At 35.7% G+C, this 14849-nt stretch overlaps 1 protein-coding gene across 5 annotated transcripts in view; it reads left to right on the plus strand.

Annotated features, from left to right (window-relative positions):
* CNKSR2 (connector enhancer of kinase suppressor of Ras 2) overlaps positions 1–14849 on the plus strand; it is a 286604-nt gene that overhangs the window by 71821 nt on the left and 199934 nt on the right. The gene's annotated exons all lie outside the window — the stretch shown is intronic.

A 14849-nucleotide genomic window follows, 5' to 3' on the forward strand; every position in this document is an offset into this window, starting at 1 on the left:
TTCATAAGTTATCCTCTTCAGACATCAGTTTGAATATAACATTATTTCATTTTCTTGTGAAAAGATTGTTTATTGATAAATTGATAAGTAGAGGAATACTAAGTAAAAAAATGTCTAAGTATGATTTACCACAATATAGGCATTGTGATACTAATTATTTGCAAAATTTTATATTTGCAAGATTTTATATTCAACTGAGTAGCTAATCAGTCATTAGTTCCTGACAGTTTTAAAATACATTTGCTGCTTTATAAGCAAAATCATTTTTGGCTGTCACAAGATTTGTAATACTGCCTTGCTTTGTCTCTTGATTTTCTGTGTGCTTTTCATTCATTGGTCGTGTTTAAAGAAGCAAACATCAAGATTGTATTTATTGTTTTAAATGGGTAATTAGACACTGACATTTTGATAGCATGCATTGTATCATTATATTTGCTTTATCCATTCTATATTATTATTCACATTGCACAGTCAATTTTGGATATTACAGACACAATTTTGGTCCTTTTTTTGCTAGTTTAGTTAAATTCACTTGTTTTGAACATATAAAATAACATAAAAGTTTTCATACTATAAAATGAAAAAGATTAGGTTAAAATTATATATGTGATTAAACATTTTAATTGTGAAACATTACAAGTATTAAAACTAAAGTTTTCATTTTTGAAAATTTTTTGTGAGGGACATAAGAATGTTAGTTGTTCAAACTCTTAGTGACCCCATGGACTATAGTCCACTAGGATGTGAACTATGCTATAATGGTCAAATAATCAAAAAAATACTTTGTCTGAGAAACTCTGATATGTAGAAGTTTACTAGAATCTTTTCTTGAATAAATGTCAGTAGAATTTCCATATGTGTACAGATATATATGAGCTTCCCTGGTGGCTTAGTGGTAAAGAATCCACCTGCCAATGCAGGAAGATCCCTTAAAGAAGGAAGTGGTAACCCACTCTAGTGTTCTTGCTTGGAAAATTCCATGGATAGAGGAGCCCAGCTAGCTGCAGTCCATGGGGTCACAAAGAGTCAGACAAGACTTAGCGACTTACCACACATGCACATATATACATATATACACAGTGACCCTTGAATAGCATGGGTTTGGAGTGCATGGGTCTACTTATATATAGTTGTTTGTTTCTTTCAGTCAATATGCATTACATTACTACACGTCATAATCGTCCATTGAATGAGTCTGTGAATATGGGCTGAGTATAAAGTTACACATGAATTTTCAACTGTGCAGGGTTGGGACTCCTAACCCTCTTGTTGTTTGAAGTTCAACTATATTATATTTTTTCCTTTTTAAAAAATATAATACTTTATATTAAAAACGAAGTATTTTATGTCTAAGGTAAAAATTAAGATAATTTTACTTATTTCTATAATTTCTAAATTTATATATATATATATATATTACTAATAATATATAACAAAGTTGAAAGTGTTAGCCGCTAGTTGTGTCCGACTCTTTGCAGCCCCATGGACTGGAGCCCACCAGGTTTCTCTGTGCATGGAATTCTCTAGGCAAGAATATTGGAGTGGGTTGCCATTCCCTTCTCCAAACATATAACATGATAATACTAAATCCAGATCTGAACAGTAGGCTGTATATTGTTAGCTTTTTGGATAATTAATTGGTAGACAGCATATTTCTTTTATGACACCATTAAATTTGTTAAATTGTTTAACCCACATTTATCAATTGTATGAATTGTCATTTAAACATAGATTCTACAAGTTGTATAATGATCAGTTAGTAAATATATTTAAACTATAGCTTATCCTTAAGTAATGTAATATACTTGTTTCAAGAAGCTTCTCAGTAATTGGGAAACTTATAGAAAATATATTTGGTTTTTAGTTATATCCTCTTTTATCACCTATCCTATATTATAAATTTGCTCAGCCTTTATATTTTATTCAGTAAATTTCATTATTTTCTTTTTACACTAGTACATATGAAATGAATAAATAGAATAATTAGAGAATGTGTTTACTTCTTAATGGCAGGTAATGTTTATAAAGTCACATAATGGCTTCTAGAACATTATATAATAATTTCTGAGATTTCATTGTATTATATAGTTTATTATGATTGCATTATTTGTATCATCTAAGACCACATCCTTAGTAAATGCTAGTTTATCTGCAAATGTACATGAGCATACACACACATACATAGTAATTTATACAATCAGTGGTGTTTTGTGTTGTTTCATAGGTAAAGAAAATGTGAGAAAAAGCCTGAAGGAAATAATTTAATTCATCTGTTAGGCTTCCATTGCTACAAAGGTCCTCATAATCCTTATTTTGAATTATATCATACTACAGTGATAATTAAATCAAAGGCCATTTAACATTTTGGCCATAAAAATGAAATATATACTTTGAAGAAACAAAGAGACAACTTTGTGATAATCTTAAAAATCTTCTGACTAGACTATAAATTGAAAAAAGAAACTGAAGATTCAGTTTGAAGATTCTTCTAAGGAAGGTTCAGCTCCAGGCTGGCTTACCTATAATGATTATGCTTTAACAGATTAAGTTTTAAAAAGGAAAGAAGAAGAACGAAAATAATTCTTTGTCATTTTAAGGCAGTTGGTCTTCATGCTGAAGGCATATAGGGAGCTGTTTAGGATCACTGTTGTTTTTAGACCTGTGAATTTGGATGATGCCTTGGGCTATAGTGTTGGGAAATATTAGGTGAAGAATAAGGCTAAAAGAAGGGAAACCAGTTAAGAGGTTGTTTTAGGAGTATTTGTTCCTTGTTACCTGCCCACGGGTTAGTTCCAGGACTCCTCAGATACCAAAATTTGAGGATTCTTAAGTCCCTTATATAAAATGACATACTATTTGTATAAAACCTATGCACATCCTCCTTTATGTTTTAAATCATTGGTAGATTACTTATAATACCTAATACATGCTATGTACATAATTGCCCTTCTGCGATAAACTCAAATTTTACTCTTTTGAGCTCTCTGCAATCTTTTTTTCCCAAATATTTTGAATCAAGTTTGGCTTCACCCATAGATATGGAACTTGCCAATATGGAGTGCCAACTCTAATCATGCTACTGCTACTATTGGTGATTCTGATGCTACCAGCCACATTCACTTAAAGAAAACCTAGAAGAGTTGTCTTCATTTTGCAGATAGGAAAAATACAACATTCAGAGGCAAAAGTTAAGTTCAAAACCAAATAGGAAGTAAGTGGTGGAGCCAAGATTCATTCCAGGCGTCTGACCAGAGTTGATTCTCTGAGCTGCTATTGACTGAGATATTTAATTGGAGAAGTAGGAGTGGGGATAGAAGAATATTAGAGATAGATATAGAGACTAAGGAAAAGGGAGACATATAGGGTGAACAAAGGTATCTGACTTGCCACATCCAGTGGATGGTGAAGCCATTATCAAAATAGGAGGAACGAGTTATGGTGGAGGACAGGTACTGAGTGTTGGCCATGATTGTGAAAAGTTCTTTAGAATATTGCTGCTCAGAAAAGATACATGGTGGAGAGATTTGAGAATCATTAAAATATGAGTGGTAGTTAAAGTCCTAAATATATTAATATGGACTTCCCTGGTGGCTCAGACGGTAAAGCGTCTGTCTATAATGTGGGAGACCCGGGTTCGAGCCCTGGGTTGGGAACATCCCCTGGAGAAGGAAATGGCAATCCACTCCAGTACTATTGCCTGGAGAATCCCATGGACAGAGGAGCCTGGTAGGCTACAGTCTATGGGGTCGCAAAGAGTCAGACACGACTGAGCGACTTCAGTCAGTCAGTCAGTCATGGTGGTGTAAGGAGATTTTTGCACAAGCTGGAATCAAGATTGCCGGGAGAAATATCAGTAACCTCAGATATGCAGACGGCACCACCCTTATGGCAGAAAGTGAAGAGGAACTAAAAAGCCTCTTGATGAAAGTGAAAGAGAGTGAAAATGTTGGCTTAAAGCTCAACATTCAGAAAACGAAGATCGTGGCATCTGGTCCCATCACCTCGTGGGCAGTGGATGGGGAAACAGTGGAAACAGTGTCAGACTTTATTTTTTTAGGCTCCAAAATCATGGCAGATGGTGATTGCAGCCATGAAATTAAAAGACGCTTACTCCTTGGAAGGAAAGTTATGACCAACCTAGATAGCATATTCATAAGCAGCGATATTACTTTGCCAACAAAGGTCCGTCTAGTCAAGGCTATGGTTTTTCCAGTAGTCATGTATGGATGTGAGAGTTGGACTGTGAAGAAAGCTGAGCGCTGAAGAATTGATGCTTTTGAACTGTGGTGTTGGAGAAGACTCTTGAGAGTCCTTTGGACTGCAAGAAGATCCAACCAGTCCATTCTAAAGGAGATCAGTGCTGGGTGTTCTTTGGAAAGAATGATGCTAAAGCTGAAACTCCAGTACTTTGGCCACCTCATGCGAAGAGTTGACTCATTGGAAAAGATCCTGATGCTGGGAGGGATTGGGGACAGGAGGAGAAGGGGACGACAGAGGATGAGATGGCTGGATGGCATCACCAACTCAGTGGATGTGAGTTTGAGTGAACTCTGGGAGATGGTGATAGACAGGGAGGCCTGGCGTGCTGCAATTCATGGGGTCACAAAGAGTCGGACGTGACTGAGCGACTGAACTGAACTGAAGGAGATTTTTAGAATGAATTCCTCTTTTCCTGTTCTATTTGTTTTCCATAACACTTAAACCCTTCTAGCACGCTATATAATTTGCCTATGTGTTAGTCTTGTTTTTATCTGACAACTCTATACATGATGTATGCTTCAAGAGAGCAGGGATTTTCATCTGCTTTGTTCACTGCAGTCACAGTTATCTGGAAGAGTTCTTGGCCTATAGTAGGTACTCAGTGAAGTTTTTTAAGTGAACGAAGCGAACTGAGATAATGAATGACTGCTGCAGACCACCACCAACTGAAGTTCAGTTTATGGGGGAAAAATAAGAAGGTATAACCAGAGACTCCATAGGCTAGAATTTGTTGAGAGTGGTGTCATGGGAGCAAAAGGAGGAAAGAGTTTTTTTGGTATATTTGGGGAGAGGGAGTGTTGATATTTTTGTATTTTTCCTAACTTTATAGAGATACAAGTGATATATAACATTGTGTAAGTTTAAGCTGTACAATGTGATGATTTGATACACATATGTATTGCAAAATGCTTACCACAATAAGATTAGTTAATATAATTTATAAACTCACATAATTACCTTTTTTGTGTATGTGGTGAGAACATTTAAGATGGGAATAAAGAGTTTTAGGGAAAAAGTGAAGTGGTCGATAAAGTCGAATGCTGCTGACAGTTTAGGCAGGGTAAGACTGAAAGTATGTGGTAAATTAGGGAATCAGGATATATCTTACAAGCAACAGTTTAGTCTTTTTATTTAGAATTAATGAAAACTGGAATTCATAGGTTGATTGTGAGTTAAATGTAAGTGATAACTCTGAAGAGATTTTTCTGTGAAATGGTTAGTAGTTCAGGATAGTTTTGCATAATATCAGACTTTGACTTTTCGTAGACTCAAGTCTTTTAGAGGTGTTGACAAGGAGGAAAGTCAAATGATGAGTGCTAGAAGGAAATGGCAACCCACTCCAGTATTCTTGCCTGGGAAATCCTGTGGATAGAGGAGCCTGGTGGGCTGTAGTCCATGGGGTCACGAAAGAGTCAGACATGATGTAGCAACTAAACAACTTCTTCTAAGCAACTAAACAACTTCTGTATTTGGAAACTTGACTTTGCCTCTTCCATTGCCATAAAAGTAAAGTGAAAAGTGAAAGTCGCTCAGTCACGTCCAACTCTTTGAGACCCCAAGGATAATAGCCTGCCAGACTCCTCTGTCTGTGGAATTCTTCAGGCAAGAACACTGGAGTGGATAGCATTTCCCTTCTTCATGGGATCTTCCCAATCCAGAGATCAAACCCAGGTCTCCCGCATTGTAGGTAGATTCTTCACCATCTGAGCCACCAAGGAAGCCCAATATAAATTTCGAAAGGTCCCAAAGTCGAATATAAATGTAATAGGATTTTATCTGTAACTGTGCCAGGTAAAATATTTACACTGTTTGTTTTCCTGACAAGTAGCCCAGGAAAGTTTTTCTGACTTTTATTAAAGATTGTTAACAGATGTGTATTTAGGTTATATTTTTATTCCTTTCGAACAAAAAATGTCTTCTAGGTAGTAGCTAAAGCACAACACAACACTCCACATGCCCTCTTGTTTCAGTGTATCCTGGATACTACACCGAAAGCTAGACACATTAATCAACACTAGAAAAGCCAAAAGAGCGGTATTCTCCATGACTGCTGTTGTGAATCCCTGCCAAAACTCATCATGAAATAGTATAAAAGACCAAGGGGCTAATAAGAAAGAGATGAGTTTCACTTCTGCCTCTGGCCCTGGGTAATACTGAACCTTAACCTCTGCTTTTCTTTTTAGAATAAGGATGTAAGATCTGGAGAATTTGAAGTTCTCTTATAAGCACTAATATTCTGTAAATCTTTGACCTTGTTCACCAAAGTGATATGAAAAATATATTCATTTTATTTCCCTTTACATAATTTGAAAGAACAAAATACTAACAGAATTTGTTAGTGATTTGTAAAATCATGATTTAACTATCTCTTCTCTGATTAAATTTAGTTCATATTAAGTTCTAGACCCAAACTGATCTGTTTTTGTGCTTTCTTTATATAAGTTAAGAATGTATCTTGTCTTTTTTATTTTTGTTTTGAAGAATTTAGAGCTTAAGTACTTAATTATAAAAGTTCCATAGAAATTATATTGACTTGTCATTGTAGATTAATTTGGAGGGTTTGAAATGGTCACTGCAATCAAATACTGCCAAGCATTGGACTTTAAACTTGGTTTATTCCTCTGATATATATAATGCTCTGGTTGAAAAATAAATTCTGTCAGTTGAATATGGTTATTTTGATGCTAAGCGACTGGCTTAATTTTTAAAATTTGACTTTTTGCATTACACCTGTTTTACTTTTTGGGGGGAACTTTCATGCACAGCAATATGATGACTTTATTGCAATTTTTATTTTATGTCACTTGAAGGAGAAGAAAGGAAAAGAAAAATAGGAAAAAAATCTTTAATTTAGTTCCATATTGAACTAGATGCTTTGCAAGTATTGACTCATTGAGTTCTCACAGAACCGGTATCGTTATCACCATTTTACATATGAAACATGAAGTAACTTGCCTAAAGTTTTTCACGAGTGTGAAAGTTATCATTTGAATCTATGTTTGTTGTAATACAAAAGCCCTTCTTGTTTCACTTTTATCTTGTTCCTTTGTTATACTACATTTCCTTTTGAATGTGGACTGATTCTTCAGAATTTTGAGGAAGTAATTCTTTGGAATGCAGCATATATAAACATAGATTTGTACTTGGGTGTTTCTCTTCAAATGCTAAAGAATAATACCACTTTTCTGTTTCTGGCCTTGACACTTCAAATTGCTTTGCAGAATTTTATTTCTAGAAAGTTTATTTCTCATTCTACTTTAAAGACATCAATGAGATATATTTTAATATCACTGAAAGAATGCTAGGGGAAATGTTTACAAATCACAAAACCCGCAATTTCAGTGGAGCTTCTATTTAAATAATATTTAAAATGTTTGAAATAAACAACACTTATTTAAAAAAAACCAGCTCCTAACATGTCTTAAATAAAATCTAGGGCTAACAGAATCCTTTTTTTTTCCTTCTTCTTCTTCTTTTAAATATCAACGAATGAAACAACAGACTTTCCCAGAGGAAAAGCCTCAGATAGGAATCACAGTTGGTTAATATCTTTATTGTTTATTTTCAATTCATGGTTTACTTGTCTATTTTTAACGTACACCCTGCTGTTTTTCACACCTCATCTTTCTTGCAGTTTTTTATGGCTTTGCCAAAATGAATCTATACTTTGAGGTTTTTTGTTTTTTTTTTTTTAACAAGTTGCTCAGTCGTGTCCGACTCTTTGCGATCCCATGGACTACATAGTCCATGGAATTCTCCAGGCTAGAATACTGGAGTGGGTAGCCTTTCTCTTCTCCAGGGGATCTTCCCAACCCAGGTCTCCCGTATTGCAGGCAGACTCTTTACCAGCTGAGCCACAAGGGAACAAATCAATTTATGTTCCATGTTGTGCCATAACCTTATTAAAAATGTTCAAAAGTATTATTTATAGAAAAAGTTTATTTTACTATTTATAGTGAAAGTTTAATCTTTTCTCTTATGTTTAGCATTAATACCTATTTCTAATTGTTTCTACATTTTAGGACCATTCTGTTTTAAAGGGATCAATGAGATATCTTTATATCATTGAAAACCTTTTAAATATTTAAGGCATAAAGGTTGGGATGCTAAGGAAAGAAATGTATTTTTTGAGATCTTTTCCTTTATCTAAGAAAGTGGTTGAACTAATTTCTTCTTTCATGATAAGAAATATAGGACAAAAGTTATTTCTATACCAGGGAAGAATTATAGAGGCAGAGAAAACTACCCCAAACACTACCAGATGCTTGTTGTTTGGTCGTATTTCCTCTTGTGTGCTCACTGCTCCCACTTGGCACCTCTTGTTCCAGAAATGAGCAGTGATGTTAGCAAGGCTGCTGTTCACAGACTGCCCCTCAGGCTCAGCAATGTCAACCTGAGAAATATTAAGGCCTTTCAGATTTCCTGATTAACTCTTAGCTTTTCTTATTAGCTTCTAATTTGTTTAGGATTTCTGAAACATTAATAACCTTTCCATAAATGCTTTTGTTTGAAAAGAATGTACAGCAAATAAGTTTTCTATAGTATCAATAACTTTTTTTTAGAAGTGTAAGCATTATATTATCCATAAGATTTGAGGATAGTTGCATATTTTAAGATCTAAATAGGATAGTTCCTGTAATGGCCATTTATTAATGAGCCAAGTATTTTATCTTTTTTAAAAAACTTAACTTTTGGCATCGAAAAGTTTTCATGCCATGAATTTAATTTCCTTTAAGTCAGCCACGTATTTTTTTTCTAAGTAGCCTAAGCTCTAACTTGGGGTTTCTTGAGACTGAGAAACAAATTCCTCTCTTAATTTTGTTTTCAAACTGATCGTGTTCAGCAATTCTGTGATGATACATTTCTTTATCTCATTAAGTCATGATTGAGCATTCATCTTTGGTAACTCAAGAAGATTGGAACCTGTCAGCCTACTTTTATTTATGTATGTGTATAGCCAAGATCATAATACCAAATATTAATATCTGCTAGCTAAGAATGGTTGTCATTATAGTTATATGTGATTTACCCTTAAAATGAAAATGTTAGGGGGATTCACTACAAGATAAAATTTATGTTTTCCTTGCTATATGTTTAGATTATTTTTTTCCCTTTTTTTTGGACACTTAATCTTGACTGAGAAACTGGTCCTACTTGAAATGTGAATGATCAGGAAAGTGGAAAACATGCCTTAGAATTCAGTTTGCTACAGGCATTCAGTTATCAAATAGATTTTTCTTTTGGTACATTTTAAAGATCAAATGAGCATTTTTTAAAAATAATTTATAGGGAAAATCATGCTGTGCTTCATCACTTCTGAATGAAGTTTTAGATTTTATTAACAGTCTTTGACCTTTGTAAAACTAGGAACCCAAGCTCTTTCTAATCATGCCAGAAGCACTTTGAATTCTTAATTAAAATGCCAATTTTTATGCTTCAGTGCAGCAAAAATGGTCTTGGGTGGTTTTTTAAAATGATGTTTTCCAACAAGTACTTATATCTTACATCATTAAAAAATAGTTTTATTGAGGCCTAATTTACATTCTATAAAATTTATCCCCTTTAAGTTTAATGAGTTTTAATAAATTTAGATATAGCTATGCAATGATTTCTGCAATCACACATTTTAGAAAATTTCCATCAGTATAGATTTGTTTAAAACTGGATCCTGCTTACAATTAAAGAGGTTAATTTTTTTTAACAGAGAACACAGATTAATTAATTGCATATATTTTGCTCTAATTAACATTATTTGAATTCTTAATGACTCCTTAAGTTTTAGTAAATTTTGTTGGAAAAATATACTGTTTTGAAATACTAATAAGCAGTAGTGGAACACAGCACAAAATAGACTGTGATATATAGAATCATTTAGAAAACAATACGTTAAAACTCCGGGAAAAAGGGCTTCCCCTGTGGCTCATCTGGTAAAGAATCCGCCTGCAATGCAGGAAACCTGGGTTCGATCCCTGGGTTGGGAAGATCCCCTGGAGAAGGGAAAGGCTACCCACTCCAGTATTCTGGCCTGGAGAATTCCAGAGACTGTATAGTCCATGAGGTCGCAAAGAGTCAGACACAACTGAGCCACTTCACTTTCACTGGAAAAAGAAAGGGTCATTAAATAAATGGAATTGGGGCACTTGATTAAGCCTTTCTAAAATAAATTATGATAGAGCACTACCTGTTCACTAAAGTAAATTTAGGTATATTATTTATTTAAGCGAGAAGTATTAGTTCATAATGAAACTGGAGAAAATATAGACAAAATGGTTTCTAGATGTAGACTTAAGTGTTTTAAAATGTGCAATTAAATGCAAAGAAATATACTGTTTGACTATATAATATTGAAAAATATGATTAAGTATAAGATAGATGACAAACTGGAAAAATACTTGTAGCAAACAGTTATGAGAAGTATAGGGTTAATGTGTACTATGTGAATATTACATTTAAATTAAAAAATGAAACACCAAAGTACAGTAGATGAGCCTATAGTAAACAATTTAAGAAAGAAGAGACAGGGATTCCTTGATGGTCCAGTGGTCAAGATTTTGTCTTCTAATGCAGGGGGTGAGGGCTTTATCCCTGGTCAGAGAGCTAAGATTTCTACATGTCTTGGGACCAAAAAATCAAAACATAAAACAGAAGAAATATTGCAACAAATCAAGACATTAAAAATAGTCCGCATTAAAAAGAAGAGGAAGAAACAAAACTGCTAAGTTGTATAATATCAAGCAACAATTTCAAAGTACCTGAAGCAAAAACTGTCAGAACTAAAAGAAGAAATAGATAAATCCACAGTTACAATTGGATATTTCATCTTCTCTCTCAAAACAGAACATAATGATTAGAAGAACTAAACAACACTAGGTAACAAGATATAATTGACATTCTTAGAGCATTCATCCAACAAATGTATAATACAAATTCAAGTGTCCATGGAACATTCAGGAAGGTACACCACATCTGCATCATAAAACGAACTTCAATACATTCAAAATAATTTAAATCAGAATGTCTTATTTAACCAAAATGCAGTCAAATTAGAAATCAAACAACACACTTCTAGTAATCTATGGATAAAAGGAGGAAATCTCAAGGGAAATAAAAAGAAATGTATTGAACAGAATGAAAACTATGATAAGTCACAATTTTTGTCAGTTCAGTTCAGTCGCTCATTTGTGTCCGACTCTTTGCGACCCCATGGACTGCAGTACACCAGGCCTCCCTGTCCATCACCAACTCCCAGAGTTTACTCAAACTCATGTCCATTGAGTCATTGATGCCATCCAACCATCTCATTCTCTGTCATCCCCTTCCCTCCCTCCTTCAATCTTTCCCAGCATCAGGGTCTTTTCCAGTGAGTCAGTTCTTCGCATCAGGTGGCCAGAGTATTAGAGTTTCAGCTTCATCATCAGTCCTTCCAATGAATATTCAGGACTGATTTCCTTTAGGATGGACTCGTTGGATCTCCTAGCAGTCCAAGGGACTCTCAAGAGTCTTCTCCAACACCACAGGTCAAAAGCATCAGTTCTTCAGTGCTCAGCTTTCTTTATAGTCCAACTCTCACATCCATATATGACTACTGGAAAAACCATAGCCTTGAGTAGATGGACCTTTGTTGGTAAAGTAATGTCTATGCTTTTTAATATGTTGTTTAGGTTGGTCATAACTTTTCTTCCAGGGAGCAAATGTCTTTTAATTTCATGGCTGCAGTCACTATCTGCAGTGATTTTGGAGCCCCCCAAAATAAAGTCTGTCACTGTTTCCACTGTTTCCCCTTCTATTTGCCATGAAATGATAGGCCAGATGCCATGATCTTAGTTTTCTGAAGGTTGAGTTTTAAGCCAACTTTTTCAGTCTCTTTCACTTTCATCAAGAGGCTCTTTAGTTCTTCCCTCACTTTCTGCCATAAAGGTGGTATCATCTGTGTATCTGAAGTTATTGTTATTTCTCCTGGCAGTCTTGATTCCAGCTTGTGCTTCATCCAGCCCAACATTTCTCATGATATGCTCTGCATATAAGGTTAAATAAGAAGGGTGACAATATTATAATTCAATTATAATAATACAATTTTTATATATGACAGTATAATAATGCAATTTTTGTGGGACACAGCTGAAGAAGTTCTGAAAGGGAAATTTGTAAAAACTGCTTATATAAGAAGAAAGATCTCTAATTGCTCTCTAAGCTCTCTTCTCAAGAAAATAGAAAAATCAACAGGCGTGGGTGTAAGGTTTCAGTTAAGCAAGATGAAAAAATTCTAGATACCTGGTATAGAACATTGTACCTGTAGATAACAATACTGTCTTTAGCTGGACCTTTTTGTGATGCCAGTTGTCTTGCTGTTCACACTGTTTGTACTGTTCACTGAGCTTAGGGTAGATAAGGTAGGCACTAAGAGACTGGAAGAAGACTCGAGGAGCCATAGGAACTGCAGATGTGTTTATTCTCTCCTGGCTGGCATGACAGCCATAACACAGCCTCTCTCCTGCCTGACACAGCAGCCATAGCAATAGCCATAACATAACCATAATGTAGCCACAACGTAGCCATAAGATAATTTCATGTAACATACCCATGATGTCACTCCCGTGTAGCCCCAGTGCTGTAGTAGCCAGGGCTTTCATGGTGAAGCTCATACAGGCGTACTGCACAAGGTAGCCCGTTGACCAACTGAGTACCTTGTGACATGTGTGTGCAGTACTATAAGTGATCTCAGCTGTTACATAACTGTGCAAAGCCACTGTTTACGGAACATGGGGCGAGGGGGTGAGAGAGACTGACTGGCGCCATATTCTTAATTTCCCCACACTGTCTTTTGCAGTTAAATTTTTAAGAGGTTAGATCTCATGTTAAGTATGCTTAAAAGAATTAAAATAGAAAATAAGCCCAAAGCAGCAGAAGGGAGCAAATAATAATGGTCAAAGAACTAAATGAATGAAAATGGAAACACAGTATGTTGAGAAGTCAATCAAAATTAAAAGGATAACAAGAAATACTGCAAATAACTCTTTATAAATACATTTGACAGCTTCGATGATATGACTCAGTTCCTTCAAAAACACAAACTACCTAAACCAGTTGGAAAATTATCAAGGAAATTAGATAGCTCTTAAATATAGATAATAAATACATAGGGAAAATACATATAACTTTGGGAAAATACCAATTAAATCTGTGATATGCCCCTCTATAGCTATTAGAATGGCCAAAATAGGTAAGCGAAAAATACGATTTTTAAAACTATAACTAATAAAGAGCCTCTCATATGGATCCCTATGACAATGGGATGTGCTTGAGTTCTAGAGTTTTTCTATAAGAGAGACATTCAGATTGTAACCAGGAAGCAGTTTTATATAAATTGCCTTCAGAGTTATCCAAAGCACTGAAGTTCTAGTTAATCTGACTAGATTTTTACCCCCGGATCTTTTCATTGTGTGTTCTTGTTTTCTCTAAACTGGGCTTCCCATATAATCTCTGGTTCCATAAAAACCTAATTGGCATTCATAGATAAGAAAGAGGATAAAGAATAATGGAAGTAAAAGTCACTTAGTTGTGTCTGACTCTTTGCAACCCCATGGACTATAAAGTCCATGGAATTCTCTAGGCCAGAATACTGTAGTGGGTAGCCTTTCCCTTCTCCAGAGGATCTTCCCAACCCAGGGATTGAACCCAGGTCTCCCACATTGCAGGAAGATTCTTTACCAGCTGAGCCACAAGGGATGGCCACTGTAAATTCATTTGGTGGCAAAACACTTGCTTGGGAAGACTGCTGTTGTCTGTAACATTCTTGAAAATATAAACCTAGTTCAGTTCATTTCAGTTCGGTCGCTCAGTCGTGTCCGACTCTGCGATCCCATGAATCGCAGCACGCCAGGCCTCCCTATCTATCACCAACTCCCGGAGTTCACTCAGACTCGTGTCCATCGAGTCAGTGATGCCATCCAGCTGTCTCATCCTCTGTCGTCCCCTTCTCCTCCTGCCCCCAATCCCTCCCAGCATCAAAGTCGTTTCCAATGAGTCAACTCTTCACATGAGGTGGCCAAAGTACTGGAGTTTCAGCCTTATCATCATTCCTTCCAAAAAACACCCAGGACTGATCTCCTTTAGGATGGACTGGTTGGACCTCCTTACAGTCCAGAGGACTCTCAGGAGTCTTCTCCAACACCACAGTTCAAAAGCATCAATTCTTCGGCGCTCAGCCTTCTTCACAGTCCACCTCTTACATCCATATATGACCACAGGAAAAACCATAGCCCTTGACTAGACGGACCTTAGTCGGCAAAGTAATGTCTCTGCTTTTGAATATGCTATCTAGGTTTGTCATAACTTTTCTTCCAAAGAGTAAGCGTCTTTTAATTTCATGGCTGCATTCACCATCTCCAGTGATTTTGGAGCCCCAAAAAATAAAGTCTGATGCTGTTTCCACTGTTTCCCTATCTATTTCCCATGAAGTGATGGGACCGGATGCCATGATCTTCGTTTTCTGATTGTTGAGCTTTAAGCCAACTTTTTCACTCTCCTCTTTTACTTTCATCAAGAGGCTTTTGAATTTCTCTTCACTTTCTGCCATAAGAGTGGTGTCA

This window comes from Ovis canadensis, chromosome X (assembly GCF_042477335.2).
Source record: "Ovis canadensis isolate MfBH-ARS-UI-01 breed Bighorn chromosome X, ARS-UI_OviCan_v2, whole genome shotgun sequence".
Lineage (NCBI taxonomy): Eukaryota > Metazoa > Chordata > Mammalia > Artiodactyla > Bovidae > Ovis > Ovis canadensis.